General features: G+C 38.2%; 1 protein-coding gene across 1 annotated transcript in view; it reads right to left on the bottom strand.

The window, feature by feature from the left end:
- The window catches only part of TLN2 (talin 2), a 177,238-nt gene that overhangs the window by 115,401 nt on the left and 34,549 nt on the right, over positions 1-27,288 (bottom strand). Inside the window, exon 4 of the mRNA XM_035553894.2 lies at positions 6,122-6,201. The gene's annotated coding sequence lies outside the window, so the exon portion shown is untranslated. The remainder of the gene's footprint in view (positions 1-6,121; positions 6,202-27,288) is intronic.

Here is a 27,288-nt window from a genome sequence, read left to right as displayed (position 1 = left end):
AAAGTTCTGGCTATGTCTGCCACTTCTTGGCAGTGACCCCAATGTAGGATGTGATAAACCACTTGACAGAGCTGTTAATTTAGTCATTAAGTGACACAGCTAGGATATGACTTACTGGGTTCATCTACTGTGGTCTAAGTATTACTCAGCATTTCCTTATTCTTTTTCAAGTGGCATATAGACACAGTATAGAACATGTTACGCATTTTACACCGCAATATATTCTGCCCATTCGAATGGAAAAAAAGGAATCGTTTTCTTTAGGCAGTATATTGACATTACATTGCTAATATCACCAAGTGGGTCTTTAGAATACTCTTTTTTTTTTTTTTTTTTTTGCCTTATAATATTTAGTGGAAAATTCAATGCTTAGCCTATCACTACTTGAATCTACTCTCTTAATTCAGTTATGTTTCTACCTCTTAAGTGCTCTGTTCTTGATCCCACCTACTGTAATGATACCCCGACAATTTTTCCTCATGAGCAAACACAATTTGGAATCATTATGAGATTACCATCATTTCTGTATAACTTATCCTTCTTTATCAATGTTTGTGTCACGGAGATAAAGTTTACAGAAAAAAAGATTAATAAATAAATAAAATGGTGAGGACAGCAATAATAATCCAACATATATCCCTCACTACAAAGGTAGTCCCACAGAACTGTGATACTTCCATTATATCCAAATAAATGCTAGATGAGTGTATACAACAATTTACACACTACCTACGAGTCAAATGATGCCTTCATAAAACATGTCAAATTGAAAAACAGCAGATCATGCCACCTCCTCCCAACATACTTCAATAGCTAATAAAACAAGATGCTCATGCTCTTCCAACCTCCATCACCTGCTTAAAATTTATTGTGAATACACTTACCAACCATAGTTTCCAATATCTAGAATACCAAAGGATTTTCAAATGCTATTGCAGCAACCTTGAAGAAGCTTAGTGCAAGCTCCTTTAAGTTACTGAGAGCAGCAACTGAATAGGGAGGAAGGAGAAAGGAAGGAAAAACAGTGTCTTGACACTTAACCATTTCATGCCATCACAAAAGTTTAATGTTCCTTGTAATAATTTTTTTTTTTTTTTCTGGTAGACCCAACAGGCTCCTGTGTTTTTTTAACAATATAAATTTAAAAAAAAAAAAAACCACTACTTTTTCAACATGAGAAAAACAACAAATGACTAACAAGAAGAACTCCAGGTAAGAAATGTAGAGTACCAGAAAGAGTAACAGTAAAGGAAAGAGAAAGTAACAGCAAACAGAATGCTCAGCTGCTATCAGAAACACCAATGCTGATCAAAGCAGAAAAGCTAAGCAAGGATAGTGTTCTTGCACCTATCAAGTCAACATTTCTGAGGTGTTCAGAATTTCTGTATGCCAGCTGGGTTCACACTGGTAGAGTTGGGAGCTCTACCCAGCCATGTGTTACTCCAGCAAGCCTTCATCACAGCCCTCTCACATTTCAGCTCTAACTCATTTGGAAGGATTCAAATACATTCACAGAAGTGTTACACATGAAAAGACAATAGATGCATGCTGAAGATGAAAGTTGTTAAGACTGATCAAGATCTGACTTCTTCGCTCTATAAGGGAAGTAACCTGAAAATCTAGGAAAAATGATCCCTCAAAGCCAGTTCTCTCTCTCTCTATCTAATGGAGTAGCATCATAACAAAACAGCCATGAAATACGACAGCAGAAAAACTGAGACATGAAAAAGCTAACATTCATCAACCATTGGTTCAAGCAAACACCACAATGTTCATGTATTTTAAACTTTAAGACTATTTCCATTCCCCCACAGTAAATGCTCACAACTACTGGATAAGGAGGGGAGGACATTATAGAATGGTGTAATCCCCATGACAATTCCTGAAACTGATTTAAGCTTGAGAAAAGCCTCAGTCTCTGAAGATACCAGGATAAAAGCACAAAGCAGCTACTACTATAGAGATAAAAAGGATAAGATCATAAAATGCTGCTGGACTTTTATAGGGCTTAACAGGATGCACACACATTGCAAGTCAATTATAAGATAATTAGTCTAGTACATTGCCAACTGTGTGCTAATCTCAGGTCAAACCTGTGCAAACCTTTATGAGCAAATATGCTCATTAAGAGACGCTGGTGATGATCTTACTTAAAACCTCATAGTCAAATCAGCAGACTTCAGTTGTTTGAGCCCCAATTCACATGTTTTATTATTTTTCTTAGCAGAGCCTATTTCAAAATGCACCTAAAACACTGGATTAATCTTATGGCTCATAGCCATCTGCTCACATCTTAAAATGGGTCACAGATGAGGAAAATACTACATATGCCCTAAGTGTGGAAGAACACGTACTCTGCATCTACATACCTAAGTATATATGAGCAGATGTATATGGAACACACACTTGCACATACAACTGAAAAAATATTGGGCTAGTATTTGCGACAGAAGTATGAATTCATAAGAAAAGATGTGTTGAACTCATGCTACCACTGTAATTTTAAGTTCACTATCCAGAAGAGGATTACCAAGTACATTCTCTACAGAAACCATCCCTCCAGAAAACTGTTTCTTAATCCAGAATAAAGTGCCCTACCAAGACCTCCCTCACCTCAGCTCATGGACAAAAGCATTCAAGGAAAAAGCATGTCAGCAAGGAAGTTCACTATATTTTAGATACTAGATTCAGCCTCCAAGAAGACTTAAGCCACCACCCTTTGCAATGTACACAAAAATATCAGAGGGCAATAAAAACGTTACTGCATAAAAAAAGCAATGAGGTTATTTTCCAAGTGCAAGTGGGAAAAATAATCTGTTATTGTTACTGCTTCTATTGATTATATCCAGCAACAAATGGGAAATGAACCTGAGATCCAATTTACAACTACAGGTATCATTTCCTACCAAAGCACGTATGACTCTAGCTTGGGCTTCTACTTGTTTCAGCTGGTATCAGCCTTCAACAACTACCAGTTTGGCCACCTCAGAGACACTTACCAGACAGACCTGCTTTTCTAAGATGAAAAACATCTTCCTTTAATGTTTTCTTAATTGGGAAGCAAGGGAATATATAAAATTAGGGATAGTCAGAATATTTGAAGTATACCTGCAAATCAAGCAGCTAAGCTCCAAATTGGGGACACGCTCTGACTTATTTCCCTGTAGGGTTTCTACCTACAAAAACTGTCCATTAAAAAAGAGCCTGCCAAGGCAGGCTGCAGGAAGTAGGACAACAAGATTTCGCAAATTTCACGTTCACCAATGATTCCAAATACACAGTCCGAAAATACCTTCTTCTCTGACCCCACCCTTAATGGAAAAAAAAAAAGCACAACAAAATGACTTGATAGCAAGTTATGAAGCAATCATCCAACAGCCTTTTGAACATTTGCATCTTTTGTCCATGTGTAACCAGCACTAAAATTGTGCCTATCAGCTGGTGCTTGCTCTCTGAAAGTCCACAAAACCTTCTTTGAGAATTTTGTCAAGAGAACGGAAGAAAAGCAAATTAAAAACTTGGAACATTCAACACACATCCAGTATTTGAAAATCCCTTTACCAATCCAATGATTGAGAACTGGGACTTAAAACCAGTTCACCATTAACAATAACGCTGTTTACAAAGACTACGGTTATTGCACAATAAAATAAAAAAGAGGGGTGACTAATTTATACACACAACAAAAAATCCACAAAGAAAACTCAGAATGGAGGGAGCAACACTCAAGAATTCTTGCAGCGCAAGACCTATTTCTGATCTGCTTGCCCTGTAAGACTAACAGCTGCAACCAAAGTTACATGCTGACCCAATATTTATATTTGAATTAAGTTCACAATTGTTGCATGCATCAAGGTACAGTGTTGCTTTTAAAAAACACTATTCAACTATCACCACACCAAATACTATTTACCTTGTTCACCATCTGATGCAAACATGTCTGCCTCTGCTATTTTACAAAATGATAAAGCTTTTAATGAAATCAAGAAAGGTTAAGATTTTATTTCTGGAGAACTGCTAACCAATTTATTCAAGTGCAATAGAATACGTAGCTTTTTTAAATTCATACATTATTGATATCATCCTCCATATATCCATTATTGATAATCACCCTCTCAAAGCCATACAATGGCAAATTTTCTCTAACATCAAACTTCTCATCTTAGTATCTTGAACTGTTTGATACAGAAAAAACTCTGAATCATGGCAGTAAATATCAGCTTCCTTGGACACTTTTGTATTAGTAAATTCCAAGGAGCCACATTCCCATTAACTCTCAAAAAGCATTATATTGAGTTAGATTTCTGCAAAACAACCACAACATTAAACGTACCCAGGAAAACTTTCAGAGATCAGCTTCCGTTTTCCTTACATCCAGCATATGCATGCCAAGAAGAACTTGAAGCATTCCTTACTATTCATATTCTTCTCTGGCAGTGATTCCACTAGTGGTTACTTTCTCCTATTATTGGGTATTATTTTAGCTCATAATTGTACACAATCACTTCAGTTCAATTTCCAGTCCCCACATGCACTCTTCATTAATCTCCATATACTGAAAGAGACACAGCCTAGACAAGCTTTAGATTCAGATTTACGTTTTCCATGACTAGTTCGGTATGAAGCTTTTTCAGAAAGATCTTAAGTTAACTTCAGATACTAAAGCAGGTCTTACTGCCATCAGTGAACCAAGATCCCATGTGAAGAGGTCAGTGAATTTAAGCACAGTTTGTTCTCCCACCATTTGCTTACATTTTTGCTCACATTTGGAACAGCCAGAAGCACTGACATATTGCTGACAGAGAAGAGGGAAATGATTGCAGACTGAGCAATACATTCAAGAAACAGGTCAACATGAATGAACTGAAAAAATTTCCTTGGGGAAATCTCCTTTCACAGCTAGGCATGCAGGAATATTCCCAATAGCATCTGTTATGTCTGATATGTAAGGAGTTACCAATCCAGTTCAATCAGTTGCACAGCCAGACACAATTAGCTTGACTGATATAAGATATGATACTTTTTAAGAATGAATTTCTCAAATCAAAACCTAATTAACATCTTCAGCTATACTATTAGATATCACACTTGATAACAGTGATTTGATACAAGTATCACTAAAGTAAGGAAATGGTGGCATTGCAAAAGAGGACCTAATACAGTTTTAATTCATAAAATTACACTAGTTACAAGGTTCTTTCTGTTACGCTTGACTGTAAGAATTCCCTATACTTAGCTCTACCTATAAAACAATACGAATTAAAGAGTTGCTAACCATTGAGCCTTAAGACTTGCAACTATAATTAAGTAAGTAACTATTTATTCTTTAACAATTTTACATCATTTAATCTTGTCCTCAGACATGCTGATTTAATTATAGGCTGTTTTCAAGCTCACTAAAGACATTTTTCAAAGATTTTGGAGAGTAACAGGACAAAAATCCATTAGCAACCTTTTAGTATTACAAGCACTATTTCCAGATGAGAAGTCAGAGCCAGAGACACACTTATAACAGTAATGTGTACAAGGTCAAAATAACTCCGACAAATTAAGAATCTAGAGCAGGATTTATCAACATTTTGTCCAAAGCCAGTCTTACCACTTTCAAAATGACATTCGCTTATCAAAACATTGTGGTATAGAAATAATATAACTGTTTAGTCTAGTAATGACTTTCCTTTGTTCTTTCTGCCACTTTTCTTACATGTATTAAGATGGAACAAAGTAATCTTCTCAACTATTTGTTCTCATACCAGTGAAAGGCACAGCCCTTTTTTCCTAAGGCTTAGAGAACTCATTTATTTTATGATATTATCCTCCAGTATCTAGGTTTCCTCCCTGGAAACTGTTTAAAAATAGTCAATAGCTGTAACGGTCAAGTTAGTCTCCTGGCTGCTAATCACAGTGTTTACTTGGAGCTTTAATATTCATGCATTGCATTTAATTTTCACCTTGATTTCTCTTTTCACAAACACGGCAAAAGATATATGTATTCATACGGATTATCTAAAGAAAATACTATACTAATAAGTACAGGCAGCAGATAAAGGTTTTAAATTTCTGTAATTTCTCATCCTACATCATATTGCATAAAGAAAGGTAAAAGTAAACTGAACCTTACCTCAAGATTAAACTTCATTTCATAAAAAATAAGCCTGGCAGAGAGTATTGCTTGACCAAGAAGGTTTCCAGTAGCCAGGTCTGTAACACAGGAAACAAACAAGTTACTTTCTTATCCCCAGTCCATTCATTTCTAGTTTTAAAGTACTTTCTGCCAACACACTGAAAAGGAAGCAACTCAGGAAGTTATGAATTTCCTTTTCTCTTTGAGAGTTGGAATTAGCATTGCAGAAAAAAAAATAAAAAAAATCTTAAGACAATCAAATTCAACCCAGGCTTCCAAATAATTCACACTTAAAAGTTCATAATAAATTAGCTCTGAGTTTATAGAGTTAAATACCTTGAAATTGTCTAGTCACTGGACAAAAAGCTTGTCAACGTAAATAAAACAGCTACAGTGATCTATGACAGACTACTATTTTGCAATAATACTGCTTTTCTGTGGTTTTAAGGTATCTTCATCAACTACCTTAGTGTAGAAAACAGCCCAGCAAAAGACTCTCTGGGCTATTTCCCTTCACAGTGACCTCCATTCACTGCAGAGTATCACTGCAGAAAAAATAAAAGTAAATTAAAGGTGCTGTTCGGTTTTTTAAAAAAGAAGAAAAAAATATCTCACTGTTTTAGTTGTTTTGAGGAGATGAGCTTTGTTACTGAGCTGGTTTTAGACGGTGCATTCCTTCTGCTTTGAGGGGTTTGCAGATCTGTTGTTTGTTTTTACTTCAAGCAAAAGCCAATTTAGTATGCAAACTTAATACTCATCTCATGCAGATGACCAAATCAGTTGGAACATCAAAATAAATTGCAATTTATCATTTTTTCCCTGCAGTGCTATGCAATGAACAACATCTTCCAAGTATGTCAGTGATTACAAGATTGGCTGGTCACTCTTCCAGGCATAGAAATAGATCTGGACAAACAGAAGATGGCCTAAAGCTTGCTGCTACGAATCGCCTGTGTATGTTCCATGTGTGCAGACTATAGTCATAGCTGTTCATCCTCGCTTTTAGATCTCTTGGAGTACTCTCTTACTGCAACTAAAGAGAAAGTTCTGATCCACAACAGATATCCAAATTTGAAAATGGTTTACATATCAATTTAGAAAGACCAGGAAGTTAGAGAACAAAGTTATATGTGTATACACTTACATGATACAGAATGCCTCAACTGCCCCCAGCAACAAAAGAATCCCTGTAATTTTTAAACAACAAAAAGCTGGCAAATACATTGCTATAAGAATTAGTTAATCATATTTCTCTTGCCTAGGCTGGTTAGAAAAGTGAAACTTTTTTTTAAAAAAAGGTGACTTTTAAGCAACATGCCAACTTTGCCAACACAACTTTTAACTGGAGGTCAACAGATTTATTGCACGTCAGAGTAAGAGTAAGAGAAGCCTATATTAACTATTTCAGCATCCAACGGATCATCTGCACTGAAGGTGGCATTACAATAGTTTACTACTTTTCAAATCAAATTTTAGGAGAAAAAGGAGGGTTTATAATCTTTGGAAAAGAGGGCGGGCTACTCAAGAGGACTATAAGGATGTTGCAAGGCTGTGCAGGGACAAAATTAGAAAGGCCAAAGCTCATCTGGAGCTCAATCTGGCTACTGCTGTTAAAGATAACAAAAATGTTTTTACAAATACATCAACACAAAAAGGAGGACTAAGGAGAATCTCCATCCTTTACTGGATGCGAGGGGAAACTTAGTTACAAAAGATGAGGAAAAGGCTGAGGTACTCAATGCCTTCTTTGCCTCAGTCTTTAGCGGCAAGACCAGTTGTTCTCTGGATACCCAGTACCCTGAGCTGGTGGAAGGGGATGGGGAACAGGATGTGGCCCTCACTATCCACGAGGAAATGGTTGGCGACCTGCTACAGCACTTGGATGTACGCAAGTCGATGGGGCCGGATGGGATCCACCCGAGGGTACTGAGGAAACTGGCAGAGGAGCTGGCCAAGCCGCTTTCCATCATTTATTGGCAGTCCTGGCTATCAGGGGAGGTCCCAGTCGACTGGCGGCTAGCAAATGTGACGCCCATCTACAAGAAGGGTCAGAGGGTAGACCCGGGGAACTATAGGCCTGTTAGTTTGACATCAGTGCCAGGGAAGCTCATGGAGCAGATTATCTTGAATGTCGTCACGCGGCACTTGCAGGGCAACCAGGCGATCAGGCCCAGTCAGCATGGGTTTATGAAAGGTAGGTCCTGCTTGACGAACCTTATCTCCTTCTATGACAAAGTGACGTGCTTGGTGGATGAGGGAAAGGCTGTGGATGTGGACTTCAGTAAGGCTTTTGACACCGTTTCCCACAACATTCTCCTCAAGAAACTGGCTGCTCGTGGCTTCGACTGGCGTACGCTTCGTGGGGTTAAAAACTGGCTGGATGGCCGGGCCCAAAGAGTCGTGGTGAATGGAGTCAAATCCAGTTGGAGGCCGGTTACTAGTGGAGTTCCCCAGGGCTCAGTGCTGGGGCCAGTCCTCTTTAATATCTTTATCGATGATCTGGATGAGGGGATCGAGTGCACCCTCAGTAAGTTTGCAGACGACACCAAGTTAGGTGCGTGTCGCTCTGCTCGAGGGTAGGAAGGCTCTGCAGGAGGATCTGGATAGGCTGGACCGATGGGCTGAGGCCAACTGTATGAGGTTCAACAAGGCCAAGTGCCGGGTCCTGCACCTGGGGCACAACAACCCCAAGCAGCACTACAGGCTGGGAGATGAGTGGTTGGAAAGCTGCCTGGCAGAGAAGGACCTGGGAATACTGGTTGAGAGTTGGCTGAATGTGAGCCAGCAGTGTGCTCTGGTGGCCAGGAAGGCCAACAGCATCCTGGCTTGTATAAGAAGCAGTGTGGCCAGCAGGGCTAGGGAAGTGATTGTCCCCCTGTACTCAGCTCTGGTGAGGCCGCACCTCGAGTACTGTGTTCAGTTTTGGGCCCCTCGCTACAAGAAGGACATGGAGGTGCTCGAGAGAGTCCAGAGAAGGGCAACCAAGCTGGTGAGGGGTCTGGAGAACAAGTCTTACGAGGAGCGGCTGAGGGAACTGGGGTTGTTTAGCCTGGAAAAGAGGAGGCTCAGGGGCGACCTTATCGCTCTCTACAGTTACCTTAAAGGAGGCTGTAGAGAGGTGGGGATTGGTCTATTCTCCCACATGCCTGGCGACAGGATGAGGGGGAATGGGCTAAAGTTGCGCCAGGGGAGGTTTAGGTTGGATATTAGGAAGAACTTCTTTACTGAAAGGGTTGTTAGGCATTGGAATGGGCTGCCCAGGGAAGTGGTTGAGTCACCATCCCTGGAGGTCTTTAAAAGACATTTAGATGTAGTCCTTAGTGATATGGTTTAGTGGAGGACTTGTTAGTGTTAGGACAGAGGTTGGACTAGATGATCTTGGAGGTCTCTTCCAACCTAGACGATTCTGTGATTCTGTGATCTTGAAATGCCAAAGGAGAAATGACAGTACTACAGGAATTGACAAGTTACAGTATGTAACCTCAGTATGGTATGCACAGTGCAGTATGTAACCACAGTATGGTAACCTCAGTTGATGTTGTTTCTTCTTATTCATAACAATGAATCCAGAATTTGGTATAACATCAGAGCCTTGAAATCTTTGTTATTATTTCACCATATTTAGTAAGGTCAGTGTAATGAAATGTCATCAGTTCTTATCTCTCACGCTTTGTCTTTGATGATATACACACAAAACTGGTGTTCCATTAAGACTTGGGGATATTTAAAGTGCATAATAGAAGTTTGAAAAGAACCGTTAATTTAATCAGGACAAAAATTGACAAGATATTGGACAACTGTAACTGCTCTTATGGTAACCACTCAATGAAGAAGTGTAGTCATGCTAGAGCATTTCATGTTGCTGTTATGTCAGCGGTTACTTAACTGAGGAAAGTGATTTATCATAGATCTCTACGTAGCTTTGTCCAGTCAGAAATACAACATGTGAACATTGTAATGCTATGCTACATTTCCGTGACAGTAGTCCTTAGTGATATGGTTTAGTGGAGGTCTTGTTAGTGTTAGGACAGAGGTTGGACTAGATGATCTTGGAGTTCTCTTCCAACCTAGACGATTCTGTGAAATCAGACATCTAATCCACACATTCCATTTCTCAATGCAGACCAAGTCTCCAGTAATGTGCTAAGAATCTACAATTACTCTTATTTATAACACACACCACTAGTCTGCACTACATGGATTTCCTGCTAAGATTTAAGGTCAGGATAAAAGCAAGTTTAGTGCACAGAATGTCTGCATATCTAATGCATGCATATCTAATCCCTTAATGTGGTTATATCAGTGTACAAAGAATTTCTCTGGAACGCAAATATTTGTATTACTGTAACATGTCAGAGTCCTTTTCTGTACAGACCATCAATTTGCTACCCACTCTATTTCCTGGAAACCACTATTTACTTTTGCATATTTGCACATGCTTTAAATTTCTAAAATACATTTTAAACACAATTGTAAAGTATTTCCATCACTTTCAACATTTATACCTTTCTTCATTGTTAGTTATCTGTTGACAAAGGCATCATAAGCCCTTCAAATGTGAAGTTGTGAGAGCATCAAACACTAGGCTGGAAGCATCTTCCCTACTCAGAGCCTTCATCAATTGAGGCTGATACTTACCAGGCTTGCATCAAAAATCAATGTCTAAAGAACATCACATCTACAGGACTCTACCTGATGTAGCAGAGAAAACAGATAACCATCTCAATATTGCTGCTTTCTAGTTATGCCTGACAAAGTCCTCCAAACAAATTTTCAAATTCAATACAAGCTGATTCATTCATCATTGTTGCGATAGTTGGGAAACTGCTTTGAAATCTGCCCTTTTCAGATGCAATTCTATAACAGAATTTAGTTCTGTTGCAAAGGAAAAATGAAATTTTGTTTTCAAGCTAGAAACTAAACATGATGTTAAAGTTTTCCTGGTCTGACAGAACTCAGAATAGATTTTTCTCTAGTGTATCAGAAGGGTCTATCTACTCATGCAGGTGTTAACCCGAAACTTAACTACATAGGACTGAGGTGAATAAACTGCCCTCTTATGTTTTACATCGACAGAAGCAACAAAACAATGCATTTGCACATACTGCCAGAGCAACCTAATGAGTAGAATATCACATTTCATAATTAAAACTCCTTTTAAAACACTACATTCAGTCATCTGCATATTTAATAGAAGAAAAATGAACGTATCACCTGGAGTCTTAGGAAAAACCTGCTTACACTATGGTCCATTTTTAGGTTAGCTTGAACAAGTATGACTGTGGGAAGAATGTTAATTTTTCAAGTGGGTTAGTTACTGCTGAAGTAGCCATACACTTTTCCTTTTCATTAAACTTACCAAGTGACAATCAGAGCTAAACAGAGCCTAAAAATGATTAATCACTGTTTATTTATTCTAGTGTCCTCACTTCTTGGAATGTAGCCAGAGATGAAACTGAACTGCCCAAAAGCCCTGTCAGCAAATTAGCTGCCCTGAACCCTGGATTTACTCACAGTATGAGCCTATTTAGTAGCACTCAGCCTACAGTGGGGTGAGGACAACGAGTGCATAAAGCACCTCACTCTGCGAGTTTCCACAAAAAGCAACAGGGCTGAACATTTCAAATGTTTTACTGTTGTTTTTTTTTTTTAAACCGTAAGTAGTATTGTCCATTGTGTACCCCTGCCCTTCAATTCCTACCCCCCCCCCCCAACTTAGCTGCAGCTACGTATCTGTGAAGGGGTTTTAGTTTAAATGCTAGTGATATTATTTACAGAAAAAGAAGGTTGAGTGAAAAAGAAAAACACTGAACTAGCACGCTTTCTGAAGTCCGCTGCAGAATCCTACGCTGTGAATTAGAGGTAAACTACAATTTTGCCCTTCATAGATACTTCCCAGGTAGTCTGCATTCTCAAAATTCATCGTGTTACTATAATTTACTTCAGTAGTATTTGCATTAGAGGCTCACAGACTGTAAGGATAAATTCCAGTATCCTGTTATACTGTTATTTCTGCCCACATATTTCCTTTGGGTTTATATGGGTTTTGCTATATTGTCTGCTTTTTGGTTTTGTTATTGATAGCCAAGCACTGCTGCAGACACCAAAAGGAAATCAAACTACATGGTCTATTAGACAAAGCATGGATTCCAGTGTTTTAGTCCTGTTGGCATTCATCACCATATTACTGTACCAGTCCTGCTACATGAATCTGGTAATAGCTTAATATTTTTGAGCTGTAAGTGGGGAAATAGCTCCTTCCCCCCACCCCTCTCACAATATTGAGAAGTTTAATCCTCTGATTGGAGGTTTAATGCCTCAAAATTTTGCTCTGTGAAAACAAGAACAGCACAGAATGACCATTTTAAGCTTGTAGTTCCTCCACCTTCCTTCAAAACCGCTCTCACTAACTTGATTCCTTGGCATCCTGCATATTCATTTGAGCTCCAAACCCTAAAAATACCCACGCGAATATAGCTCCTATCCTCTTTTCAAGTGTTTCCTCTTTTTTCTTCTTCTAACTTGGTTCTAATCCTTAACCACAACAAGCAAGTTGCATTCTGTAAAACAACATTCTGAAAACATGCTCACACCACTACATGCACTCCTGGGGAGGGTCTGCAACATGCTGAGGTAGGACATGCACAGTTCAATGAGTTTTCAATAACATTGCAGAGTTTACAAGGGAACAAGAGAGCTATTGCTCTTAGTCAGCACTGTACAACAAAAAGATAGCCTGAACAGCAAAGCAGAAACTGTCCTCACTAGGCAAAGATGACCTACTGACCAGTATATATCAGTTCCTATATTCTAATTCAGCTACAGCACAGAAGAGATTGTACTAGCACACTCTGAAGCAAACACAATTTAAGTAGGACGTACGAATGTAGCAGAGTGTTATGTGTAAAATTCAATTCTGTTTTAAAACAAAGTTCCTTTTTGACGTAACGCTTGATACCTTTTCCACCTTCACTGACAAGGATCTCCATCCATTTCTATAAAAAAAAAACAACACACAAATGAACCCTAAAGAAGAATCACTCATATGTTTGCCTTGTAATGAAAGCTATGACCAGGCTTCTAGGCCTCTATTTCTCATTCTTTTTCACATACCAATGCTGAGTTAACTTCTGCTGGTAAATGTAGCATTCACACATCAGGTCTACTTATAACAAGATTATAAAACAAAGAGAAGAAAAATTATTACAAACTTAAGTTAGTTTGCTATTATTAGAAAATACCAAGTAGCTGGCATTTCAGTTTTGAAATTGGGAGGAGTTCAGTCAGAACTGGGAGGCATCTCCATCATGTGACACTTGAAAGCTGTAGTCACTTTGAAGTTGTCTGTTCTATTAAAGATCTGAACATGCACTGGAAACAGCCACACATCTCAGTAAAACTGAGCTGTCATACAACTTAACTAATTGTCCTGGTTTCACGTAGGACAGAGTTAATTTTCCTCCTAGTAGCTGGCAGGGTGCTATGTTTTGGATTAGGATGAGAAGAGCGCTGATAACATGCTGATGTTTTAATTGTTGTAGAGCAATGCTTACACCAAGCCAAGGACTTTTCAGCTTCTCGCTCTGTCCTGCTAGCGAGCAGGCTGGGGGTGCAGCAGGAGCTGGGAGGGGACAGACCCAGGACAGCTGACCCAAACTGGCCAAAGGGGTATTCCATACCATCTGACGTCATGCTGAACAATATATAGGGGTGGCTAGCCGGGGTGGGGGGGCTGGCTGCTCGGGGATAGGCTGGGCATCGGTCAGCGGGTGGTGAGCAATTGCATTGTGCATCACTTTGTACACATTATTACTATTATTATTATTATTATTATTATTATTGTTATTATTTTCCCTGTCTTAATAAACTGTCCCGGAGAGGGAGGGGGGAGGGTGAGCGAACGGCTGTGTGGTGTTTGGCTGCCAGCCGGGCTAAACCACAACACTAATCAAACTGACATTACAATGTACCAGCAACATTTTGGTGATTCATACATGATTTTTCAACAATCAAAGCAATTTGGCATTTATGACGTTAAATATTCTTGTAACCACTCACATCTCTGTACGTTACCACCATAGTTTTGCAAATGATTTCCCAGAAGTGATACGCTACCTGTTCCTATTACCTGGAAGTAATATGGCAACAACTGCCAAAGATCTGGGGTATCCAGTGGGTCATTCTGAGACAAAGAATGTGGGTATGTGCACACCAAGCCAGGACAGGTACATAAAGAATCTACTGCAGAAACACTCTCAGAGAACCACAGTTGTACTCTTCAATCCGCTTATACTAAGAACAACTGGAGTCCAACAAAGAGCTAATACAAAAACTTAGGCTGGTACTATTTGAAGAAGCTCGCATTTTAAAAATTTCCTAAGTGGTTTGTGTTCAGTTTTAATCTGGGTTCATTACCGAAAAGCCATTACCAAAAGCCATTAAGATAAAGCTTTAAATATTTTATATAATGTTCCTCTAGAGTACCATAATGACAGTAAGTGTGAAAGGTTGAGCAATCATAGCACAACCATTATAGTATTCTTCTTGGTTAATACAGAGAAGTTATTAAATTATAAGGCTGAACTTTCCTTTATGCCTAAAGCCACCTTTCAATTAGTGATTTTCTTCAAGTTTTAGGTGTTGGGACTACTTTGAAACCAGAAAGAAGTTCTAGCTACAAAAGGTACACAGAAGAACACTGTGTATAAATCTAGCAATCCTACATTTAGTTTCATCACATTACTTCCTCAACGACACAAAACACCCACATGCTTTGGCACTATGCTTACTATTCATGAGAAATAAAGCAGGCAACAAATGGGGAAAAGTGACCAATAAGCACCCTATACCCCAAAGTAGCTACTGCAGATAAGTCAGTTTTTAATAGTATGACCAGAAACATGAAAGGTACCTTTGAATATGAGAACAGTTTTAATTAACCTCACCACCACCCCCCAAGCAAAACATTACAGGAGACTTTATAGTCAGAAATCCATGTGTGCCAACACAAACCAATACGCTGTGTCAATTCTTGCTCTTCCACCCACCCCAAAACACATGGTCTATCATTTACACTTCAGATTTGAGAAACTACTATTTATCATGCAAGTAAAGAATGCCCCATCTCCCTAGCCAGACTCCTCAGATCATGTCATCCCCCCTGTCCCGCCCTTCACAGTTTTTACATAATAAACTGCTGCTGATTGAGAAACAAGTTAATAGGATGAAAGGTGGCATTTCTTCTTTCAACAACAAGCTTTTCTCTGTAATTTTCTGCCAGTAAACACTGAGAATCATTTCAAACTTGACATACAGAAGAGATTAAAAGTTGTCATAAACACAATATCTGAAGAGCAAAAGCAAATATTTAGAAAAGGTTATAATTTTGTAATAGGGACTTATCTTAGGGAGCTAGTCTGAAAGAAGTATGAAAACTCTCACAAAGAATTAAATTACAGTTTGGAATTTTTTATTCTTTTTACGTTCCTGAACAAATCGGACATACCTAAGTCATCACTGAAGAAAAGCAACCAAGACTGAAGTGGGACATGCTCAGATATTTACACTGACACCCAACAATGGAAGTTAAAAGGAGACAACCCCAGGATCTTCAAGAATCTGAGGTTGTACCTACCAGCGTAGGGAAAACTGGTTAATCCAGTTTAGTAGGGAAATTCAAAAGCTCATCTACTCCCATCCCCACCTTGAATTTGGGAGTTTTGATTCGCCTGACTGAATTTCAGGCACATTAACTGCTTGTGCACTGCTTTTCATAAATCAAGTGGTGCTATTAAATATTTCTGGGTCTTTTTTGTCTAGCATCTGTAACTTCAATCTTATCTGTTCAACACAACCATTGCAAACATGTTCTTTACTGATAACACAATCTACAGCTGTGTCAGGTATTTCATAAACAGAAATCACCTACTGGAACAATGTATTCAGCATGTAGGCAAATTTGACTATCCTGAAGCTGAAACTGTACTCTCAAATACAATTCTTCACATACACTTGGAACTAAGCATTATTCCTTTAAAAATGTACAGCATATGAAAATAGTGCTTCAGGTATGAGCTGAAGTATTTAAACTAGGCTTTTTTCCTTTATACTTCACAGGTGGTGGCTGCTCAGTCCTACACTGATCTGCTAAAACCCCGTCTCAGTCTCTTAGGATCTACTATGCTTCTTAATTATTTGCAGCTTTGAAGATTCATCATCTTCATTGCATCCTACACATGTGGGATGACATCTTTGAAGAGGTCTGAAAAGGCACAATGGGTAAGTTTTTCAACATAAGAGGCAAGCATGCCATTAATTTCTTCTTAAGGCTGCATGTTTGTATACAGGTCAAAAGAGTGCATGTTGTGACCATTTAAAGCCAACTATACTCTGCTGCATTTTCAAGGTAATGTAAATCTCATCTCTTACATGATGAAGCTGAACTAACCTTCTAAAATAAATATCAGAGATAAATCTCTTTGTGTTTTCACAAACTCTTTGTTAGGCAAACACTACTTTCCTGCTGTTCACAGATCTTCAGGAGTGGTAGGAAGTTCTCCATAAAGCAGCAACTACTCAAACTTTACTCAGAATTGTACAATGAACTCCAAGCTTACTCTCCAAGTAAATTAGAAAAACAAGTTCTAACTTTGTTGTCGGATAGGAAGAGAAAATCTTGTTTAACGTGTATAATTGTTCCTCTTAAGGGGGAAAAATGAGGTTTACCAAACATGATATAGTAACTTACTTCAACTTAATTATTGTTATTACAGTAAAAGCTACAGCAAATACTCACATTCAGTCACACTTGTTAAGTTCTTTGAAAGGTATTTGCCCGGAACAGTATGTCATCCTGGCATCACATTGCAATGCCTTTCCTTTGATGACAGAAAGCTAGTTTGACTGATTTACCAGAGTAATCTGAAGTACAAGGCAGTCATGCTTTACCACCCTCCTGCGAAACCAAGCACTAAAAATGTGTCACGTGTCAAACTCATCTATTCTTCTGTCATGATGTGAATGATATTTACCCTCCAAAATGTCCAGAGACTCTCAAGTATCAACTACTTAGGCATGCCAGACTCACAGTCTCTGCAAGGAGTTCACTACAGTTATCATCAATGGTTCTTCACTTAATGCAACATGTCTGGCTCTAGACTTGAGCCTAGAAATAGGCTTTTAAAAATGGAACTAAACGTTTTTCCAAATAAGGGGATACAAAACATAGTAATTGAAAATGACACCTGATGATGTAAAATAACATACCTTTGAACTATGAGTACACGGCAGTTTCTACAACAAGGTACCATTCACACTAACTGTAACTTCTCACCTTTCTTGATTTGGAATCTGCACTGAAGTTATCCTTTATTTACATCTGGACAATCTGTGAGCTGTTGAACAACTGTGAACAAGACATTAAGCTTATTTGTCCCGGAAATGGAAAGAGCAGCTTGCCTTAGAACAGTTGCAGGCTGTTTCTCTTCTGGCTACTGACACCTCAGCAGTGAACAACCCCATAATATTAAAGAAACTTCTCAGTACAGGGTTTATTTTGTTCCCACCTTGTGATGCCATACACTCAGAATATCCAAATATTTACTTGCATTCAAATCAGAATTCATTGGATTTCTTACCCATTTATGCTGATATACGCTACAGCAACATTTATTCAACAATCCTTTACAAAGACTCACTGGTTCTATGGAAGCTAGTCAGCCTCAGTAATTCTATGGCAATATATTAGTGTTGTTTTCATTTAAAAAAAAGCATGAATTCAGATGTCATAAGTAATCACTATCAAAAAAACATACAGGAGCTTCTACTTTTTCTGTACTATTAAGTCATGAATTACTCAGGCTGCAAACATTTCTCCTGAATAAGCATCCTTTAAAGGAGGTTCATGTTTCCCCTTCAAGATACTCATCCAAGAAAGGTCTATCAGTACACGATAACACTAGTCCTGCTCCCAATCCCTATTCCTCTTCACAAAAACATATTTAACCTCCACTTATTAACAAGTCGATTTTCATGTTTCTTCTCAAAAAGGTTAAGTCAAAATATTTATTTTCTTGTTAATGTACTATGTGCACAGTAGATTTTAGCCCCATACAAAAAAACAAACAAACAAAACGAAAAAACCTATCACCAGATCCAAGCCTTATATTAAACTCGTCTTAAAGTTTTGACTAATGCTGCAAAAAGGCAAGCACACCAAGTGAGCCTAGAAAGCTGTCCAGAATATTGCCTGTTGCAGCACATGTCCTAAACACACTGGTGACTATGCATTTTCAGAAGTATGCTCACCTTTCAAAGTTACATAACTGCTTCAAAGGCTGTACCTGTAAGTGCAAAAACGTTCAGCACTGATCACCAAGAACGAGCATATATACATTTTAGAGACCATAACAATTCATAACGTATGTGCACTACAGAAAGATTTTAAATCCCAGTTAGTTATATAAAAACAAAAACTAATTGAAGATATAAGAAGGCTTAGCTGAATCTGAGGTTTTATACTAGTAATCCACCTATGTCTGCTGCTGAGCAGGTCTGGAAGAATCACGTGTTTGAAGGCAGATGAAGTTAGTAGGTAATTATGTGAGAACAGGAGCAATTTACATGGCCAGCCTCTGCCTTCACAACAAGCACTGAAAAGCATAGTAAAAACAAAGAATAATATGTATTTCTAAAATCAAACTCAGCATTGAAGTGCAAGCTATTATTTTACTAGAACAAATAATATATACGTATGAGTAGCCACTTAAGTTCTAAGATGAGGTATCTGCTCTAAGTCCATTGTTTGTATTAGGCTTATTGTTTCTATTAGGCTTCGTGGGTAGCAGTACTCTTGGAGACTAGATACAGCTCCAAAAGAAAAACAAAAAGGGCAGAACTTGCAAATTTATGCCAATGCAAAGCACTATTTCTACATTCTAAGTCTAGACAGTTGTACATTTAAATCAGTCTGGTTGAAACAGATCTCTATATTTTACATTAGAAGCTATAAAGGCCTTTTAGCTGATTCAGTTTGCAGGTTTCATGTAATAAGGATTTCCACCATTCACTTCCCATACACAAACTGACAATTTAATTCATGCAAGATAGTCAGAACCCTAAGATGCATGTGTACTAAAGTGCAACTAAAAATGCACTTTCCTTTATTGTCTTTTTTTTTTTTTTTGAGCTAAAAGGTGATTTTTTTGTTGTTGTTGTTAAGCACTGACCACATGCATGGATAACAAGCATATATGAAAAAGAGGAATCACTTCTTACCTTGAAAACACTTAATATAAAGGAGGGAGTTAAAAGTCACGATATTTTGCATTATATGCAGTGTAACGGTATTATAATCTCGTATTTATACAATTTAAATATTTCTGGAACAAATATTCAATAACTTCAGTTCTTAGTAGAATACTGTAAGTACATAAGTATTTTGTGCCTAGAAAATACAACAGAGAATTTCATGAATATAATTCTAGTTATCATTCAGCTGTTAAAACTACATATATTTATGAAAAGCAGCCAGTACGGAGACCTATGCTGCCAAATTCGGAGTGCTGAAAGGGAAGAATGTGGAGTCAAATACAATATAGGATTTTGTAGTACTGTAGAAATGTTATACCAGGATATACCAGCCTACTAAGGAACTCCCGAGAGGGGCCCAAAATCAATTAGTACCTTGAAATCGACACATTCTTCTATTGCATTCTTGCACTCCAGAAAATTATTCTAAAAACACAATACCTTTTCAGAAAATAAAAATTGGCATAACATCTCTGATCTTCAGACTAAACAGCTTGAGATAAAATTCTCCTCAAAAAAATATATATTTATTCCAGTGAAAAGTCATTAATTTATCAAGACACCTCAAAAGTAATCTTACAATTTGCCTTCAAACTACACAAATTAAAAGTGTCTACTTACAAACAAAACATGCAGAAGGCTGTCCAGACCAATAAGGTACCAAAATGCTGTTCCGGAAAGAAAGCAAGCTATAGCTCTGTATGTATGTTTTATCATAGCTCTCTAATTCACAGTATGGCATCTTAACACAATTTGTTTGCAATTTTTCTGGCTACTTAAGACTTAAAATTGAAGGTATTCAACTCATAACAAAAGGTTTATTTTTCAAAATTCAATGGTAAATAGTTTTCTTCCTTAAAATTTCTCCCTACAACAACAGCCTTTGTAGATCAAATTATCTACTTCTAAACATCAAAATACTCTGGACTGTTAGAAAGCATGCTATCGTATCATTTATTTATCTTCACTTTCACATCACTTGAGAATTAGAAGAGCTAAAATGCCAGGAAGTCTCCACACTGACTACTGCTACAGAAGCTATGCAATCATATACACAGTGTTACACATTTTTTCCCCTCTATGCATATTGTCTAATGACATACAGAAGCAAAAATCAAACTTTCAGCACCAGGAAATTATTTCCACAAGTATATTCTGGTAAGATGAAGAGATAAAGAAATGTTCTGCACTTGAAAATTAATTTGTTTTAGGCTGCTACTTCCTCAGTAAACAGTAATGAAAAAAAAACAAAACTTTTTTTACAAACAGCAACTGCTGATGCAACTAGTGTGTGCTTTTAACAGCCATCAGCAGCTCGGGAGTTCAAAATGAGATCACAAGCAGCCACCTGAGGCCTATGGCCACTTTCTGTCAAGGAAAGTTACCACGCCAGTCAAGCTCTTAAGACGGTAGAAATCAAGATCAAAAACAACTGGCACTACAAATAGACCAGAGTGAATGTCGTTGACTAGCACAAATGCAAAGCACTTCTTGACCCACAAACACTAGTCTCCTAGATCAAACCAAGCCCACTGGCATCAAGAACTGTTCTAAGTCTTTCCAGAGGAAGAAAAGTGCTCTTTAGAGCAGATTGCCAGTAATAAAATTTTGTGAGATTTCCTAAGACAGTACTTTTTCATCCTCTTGTATGCTTGAAGGTCATCTTCACAGCACAATCATTTGGTAACCAAGCTTTCTGTACAGTACTGTAACCCCAGCAATCTATGGTTTTTAAATTACTTGCAATGTGCCTCCTTCTCCAAATAACATCCATTTATACAAGTAAGCAAAGTCACACCAAATGGGTTAAGACCACTAGTGGCTATTTCATGGATTAGTAATTTACTTTCTTGCAGGAGGTATTAGTCTTTTGATACCACTCGAAAACAAGAGCAAATTAAGAAAACAAAAGCAAATTAAAAGGCAGCTTTTTCACTACTACCAATTAGAGCTCTTCAGTGACTGAAAATTTCGTAGTTCCAGGAAGCATATATATGACTGTTGTACGCTATACCAGATAGCATAAAGCTCTTCTCTTTCTGCCTGCTATGTCTTAGAGGACAGGACATTCACTTTTCAGAAAAAAACAGTACATGTTCAGGTCCTGACATCATCACATTTTTACGTCTATTACTTTAACTATGCAGCTGCCAAATCAATTCTGATTAGAATACACTTTGAATTTCATAAAGTCTTCCCACAGACATATATCTTTCAGTCTCAAGCACTTCATGTCATTTTAATTGCTTCACTTCAAGTACCCCTAGGAAAAAAAAAAAAAAACTGATGCTTTGCAGTATTCACAGGCAGTTTGAACAGCACTCACACTGTCCCATGGGAGAACACTGTCTGGAATCACCATTTAAATAGGGGAAGAAGGAGAGAGAATGCTGAAAACACATACATAAGAAATGCATGCTGCTTATACTCTTCATTAAAATCAAACGTAAGACCAGCTCAACTATCCCCCACCCCCACGTGCCTTCAATAAAAAGAAGAGAGATGTCTTCTCTTGACAGAACTAAGCTTTCCAAGCATGTGTTTTGAGGCTGAGGCAGTGTCTGAGCTATGTAAGAAAACACGAAATAACCCTTTTCAGAATGCCTTATCTACATGGTCTCAGACTAAGGCTTTTTTGTTTGTCTCTTTTTACACATATTTTATATTTACCCAATAACATAAAGAGCAGGTAGGACACCATCACACTTATGCAGCAAAATAGTCTTCGTCAAATCCTTGAACTAAATCAACCCTCCAGCTGTGTGCATGCAGGCATCTAACCCCAAGAACTAACCCTTTCAATCGCTCCCATACTCCCATACTGGGACTGTTTCAAGTTCAAGTCTCCCTACCATTTCACTGAGGTTCATCTTTGAGAGGAAAAAGCAAAATCATTGCATCCTCAGCCTCCCGTATGCCATAGCATTTAAGTATCTTCAGAAGATCGTACAGTTGACATCCAAAGTTAACTCCAAAGTTTTTTCTCATATGCTATCTGCCCAAGGGACTGATTCCTCTGCATTCTGAAAGCACATCGGAAGTGTTTATTGCTTCCAGATTTTGAAAAGAGAAATTACTGTTATAACTCAGCTGGGTTGTCTTAAGAGCTCTGCTAAAGCCTCTCTGGTTTTCATCACAGAGTCTCACTTCAGAATAAACACATTTCCTGTGTATTAATTTTCTCCAACTATACAAAACTCACACAAGTCTTGGGCAGAACAATCCATTTACCAAGGAAGAAGAACACAGCAGTATTTACATTGCAATGTGCTTGAGACACTTGCAAAATATTTAGAAACTTCAGTTGCTGCACATAATAATTTGCCCTAACCTTTTTGCCACTCTCTGCCAAGAATCTGACACACTACATTCAGAATTCGCACTAAACACAAAATTTGATAATCGTGACTTGTGTCCAATTCTGCACTTAGTTTTATTGAATTAAGCCAGCACATAGGTGAAAACTGACCTCACTGTCCCAGGTACACAGCTTATGTCAGACAACAAGAGCAACCGTCAGACAACAAGAGCAACCGTTAACACACAGGTCTACCCAAGTTAATGATAAATGAAGCTAATGTATAACCTCCGGATCTGAAGGTCAACCAACGTAACAGCTCAGCTACCAGCTTGACTCTAGTGATCAGAGTACAGACACTAGTCAAGGCTGCAAAAAATCACAAACTTACCCAGAGAGCTTTTTCTCTCAGAAGTCACAAACAATAAAATTAAAACACAGCCATCTACTGAGCAGGTAATTTGACAGCTGTATTGTTTGAAGCCACAGTTTAACCACTTCTAACCAAACACTCCAGTATGGTTTGATTTGCCCAGTTTCAGACTAAGCATCGTGTCTTTGAGGTCAGGAAAAGCCAGTCACTCCTAAGCAACCATCAGCACAATTCAGCAAGGCTGATGTTCGTGCTCATCTCTTACCACTACACTGAGCCAGTATTTAAGCTAGCTTTTTAGGAAGTGCTGGAAAAAAACAGTTTCTATATACATATACTCTCCCTGCTGTCTTAAAAAGCAAAACAACTCCTCCCCACTTTAGAAAGCTTTTGTATTTAAACATAAAGTCAGGCATCAGAAATCACCATTGTTTTACACCTCTTAACATTCAATTTGCACGCAACAGAAACTGCTCCATTACACAGCAAATCACCTCAGGCCACAACACTCTTGTGGCCTTTCTACAAAGACATAGGAACAGAAGTGGACATTTCTAGCCTACCTGATAAACAACCTCAACTGCAAATAGCAGTATTCGAAACACTTTCATTACTGAGTGGAAAACCAAAACCAACTTACACAAATATCATAAGAATCAGGCATCCTATTCCCTTCCTATTTGCTGTCTCACAGAGATGAGGTCACTTCTTACGCTGGCCCATTACTTGCTAGAAACATCTCTAACTTTGCTAGAACTGTCTGGGGGAAAAAAAAAAAAAAGGCCTGACATGCATGCCCATTTGCAGATGTTGGTTTGCAACGTACATACATTAGAATAGAATAGTACAGACGGAACTTCAAAGACTGAGTCCAACTGCCTGAACACCTCAGGGCTAACCAAAAGTTAAAACTTATTCATGAGGGCATTGTCCAAACACCTCTTGAGTGCTGACAGGCACGGGGCACCAGTCACCTCTCTAGGAAGCCTGTTCAGTGTTTCACCACCTCCTGGTAAAGAATTTATTCCTCATATCTAGCACACCTGCAATATAGAAAATCCCAATAAGACGTCAAGTTTGCTACCTAACTACCTAAAGACATTAATGCTAGTGATATGCTCTTATAAGCCTCACTTGCAAAGTTCAGTCTGCAAAACTTCCTTGCTTTCTGGCTGTCTCTCTCTCCTCAGTACAACACTTAACATGCTCAGCGTCATTCAGGGGAATCCTACATGAAAACTGATATGGTTTAAAATCCAAGCGCAATCCAGCTGCCAGGGAATCGGGTAATTATTGTACTTCTGGAATACAATACCAGCTCGAGTGTTAAAAAATCAGCACCATTTCTCTCTATAACACTGTAAAAGCCACAATACTCAATCGCGACCATTCAGGCTTTGTTAAGAGATGACTTGATCCCCCCCATTTCACATTTCTTACAACTAAACAAAATTGAACTACTTAATTAGCAGGTAACATTTTATGCAATAATTATACGGAAATCCACACTGACCGTGCATTTCCATATTACCATTCAACTAACACATTTCTCTATGGAAGATTCAATACAACTTCAGCCATTTCTGTCATCAAATGGAATAGATCTTCTCAACTGGTGTTTCTAGTGGCATTAAGACAAACACATCAACCACCTACAACCATTTATATTCACTGTGACACCTTATTACTTAAACACTTGCTTACCCACTGCAATCTAACCGTTACCATTTAGTCTATATTGACTTGCTTCACATTAATGTTAGTATACTGATACCTATGCACCGAATATTGTCTCAGCCAAGCATATGAATAAACTGAAACTAAGTAACATGACCACATAAAAGATGACTGCTTTCTTGCTGTAGCTGTAAAAAGATCAAAATCCTCCTTATTTGCCAAATTTAATTTCTGAATGCTGGACTTCTCAGCTATGCTGCAAGGATATATTTAGCTGCTGTACTACAGCTCTCATCTCAGATTACACTGCTATTTAAATCTAAAAGCAACGCGTGTGTTCATGAAAGCTGTTAGAGTAAACATTCAAGTCCAAATGTGAAGTCTTTGTGGACTACGTTAAGACATATGTACATATCAAAATTTAGACATTACAGGGAAGGACTTCAGTGTCTTGTTTATCACAGCTTTCAAAAGGTACCTGTAACTAATTCCTCAATTTAAGATGGGAAGAGATGAATAGTTCTCATTAGTGGCGAAAAGCCTTTCCAAAGCAAGTTGAGAATATAGAAATAGACACACCATAACCTCCACTCACAGGCCACAGCTAAGCTTTCTTTCCCAGCCTTTCACCCTTGAAAGGGCAAAAAACACACAAGCCATGTAAGATCAGAACTGAGTACTCATTTTCTGTGCCCAAACTAAGGAATCTTTAGCAGCCTAACAGAGCAGAGCTCAAGAGTCTGAGGGTGGTTCAGGATTATTCTCTGGATACGGAAGGCATAACAGTACTGCTCCCAAAGGAAACACACAGCCTTTACAAGGACCAGTAACACACATGGAACCTGAAAGCCAAAGGGGAGAAAACAGTAGGCTAAAGGGAAAAGACACTGGAAAGAGTTTGGCAGCAATTTCTCCTTCTGTACAGTGCTTTTGAGAAGACAGTCAGTGGCATTCCCACTTGGTGATATGAAGCTTGAGAACAGTAGCTCAACCACAGGAGGCTGAACTAGCAAACCACAATTTGTGGCTGTTCGTGCAATTGCCTTACACAAGTCAATCCACTACAGAGCTACACCTTTCGCTGTTGTAGCACCAGAGCCTCCATCCAGCTCTTGAATACTCCTGCACAGTCACTAATTTTGTGATCTATGCTCGGAGTCCAGATACTTGGTTGTACCAACTTCATTTTGATGTGACAAGAGCAAATAGACCCTGGTTGTAGGTAAATGAATGTTAACAGTAATAAGAAGATGCTAGCTATGCTTAGTTGTTAGCAGAACAACTGACTATACACGTGCTGAATACCTTTAATTAATACTAACTCCAAGTAACAACAGGAAAAAATATTCTGAGGATGGAAAAAAGCTTACAAGATTTGAAGATGGAGGAAGGAAATAAAGTAATTAAAAAATTAGAATTGTCATAGTAAGGAAATTCAAGATTGATGAAGTTGTCAGAAGCCTTGTTGTAGCAAGCAGGCAAAAAGCCAAGTCAGGCCATTCAGGCTGCCAAGAAGACAAAGCTGACAGCATGCAGGTGACAAGCCAATTCTGCTACACGAGGAAGCTGCAGTGGACACTGAAGACAAGATCCAAGATCACTGCACATTTTCACAACAGTTAAAGTGGTTTGTAAAGCAAAAGGTTGCACAGGGCTCTGCAGCCTTACCAGAATGAAAGCATCAATTCATACCTGATACATGTCAGCATCTCACTCTAGTTAACCCCATTAGTCCTACACAACTTCTTGTTCAAATACAGTATGCATATGGACTCGAACCATTATAACAAGGAATAACAGCCCTCTTTAAATTCAGATAGACGCAAAAGAAATGTCAGGCTCTCCTACTTATAGGAAGAACTAAGAGGTTCAAAGAATGTGAACGGAAATGCACAAAGTTGAATTAAAACACATGATATTCAATACTTGTTTAAACAGTATTGGTTTGTTTTTGAGTAATACCAATGCCTTGAAATTCAGGCTATATCTGAGGGGTCTTTCCCCACTGTCGGAAAAAAAAGCATAGGAATACCCATTTAACTTTACAGCAATCTACACAATTTCTCACAAGCTTTACATTTCCTCAAATTTATATATATATATATATATATATATATATAATTGATGCCACTTTCTAAAATTTGAGCATAATATTTAATTTTTCTTCATTATGCTGTATAAACTGGCTCTGCATCTCAGAGTGCAGTTCAGAGCAGTTCTGAAAGGTTCAATATTCCTCATAAAAAACCTTTAGAATTAACTTTGAGCTACAGGCCCCGTTTAATCCACTTGGTTAGGATAGTTAGCACAAAAAATATTAAACCAAAAATCACACATTTTGTAATCACAACATCCAGCCAACTGTGATACTTACAACAAATAATACTTGCCAGCAGTATACAAATACATAACATGACACTGTAGTAAGTCTCTGAAGAAGCTGAACTACAAAAAATTGGCAATCATCCTAGAACTTATTTTGAAAAGAAGTCGAGGACACTGCCACCA

This window comes from Cygnus atratus, chromosome 11, assembly GCF_013377495.2.
Source record: "Cygnus atratus isolate AKBS03 ecotype Queensland, Australia chromosome 11, CAtr_DNAZoo_HiC_assembly, whole genome shotgun sequence".
Lineage (NCBI taxonomy): Eukaryota > Metazoa > Chordata > Aves > Anseriformes > Anatidae > Cygnus > Cygnus atratus.
The sequence above is the reverse complement of the archived record's forward strand: the minus strand, read 5'-3'. Positions and strand labels throughout refer to the sequence as shown.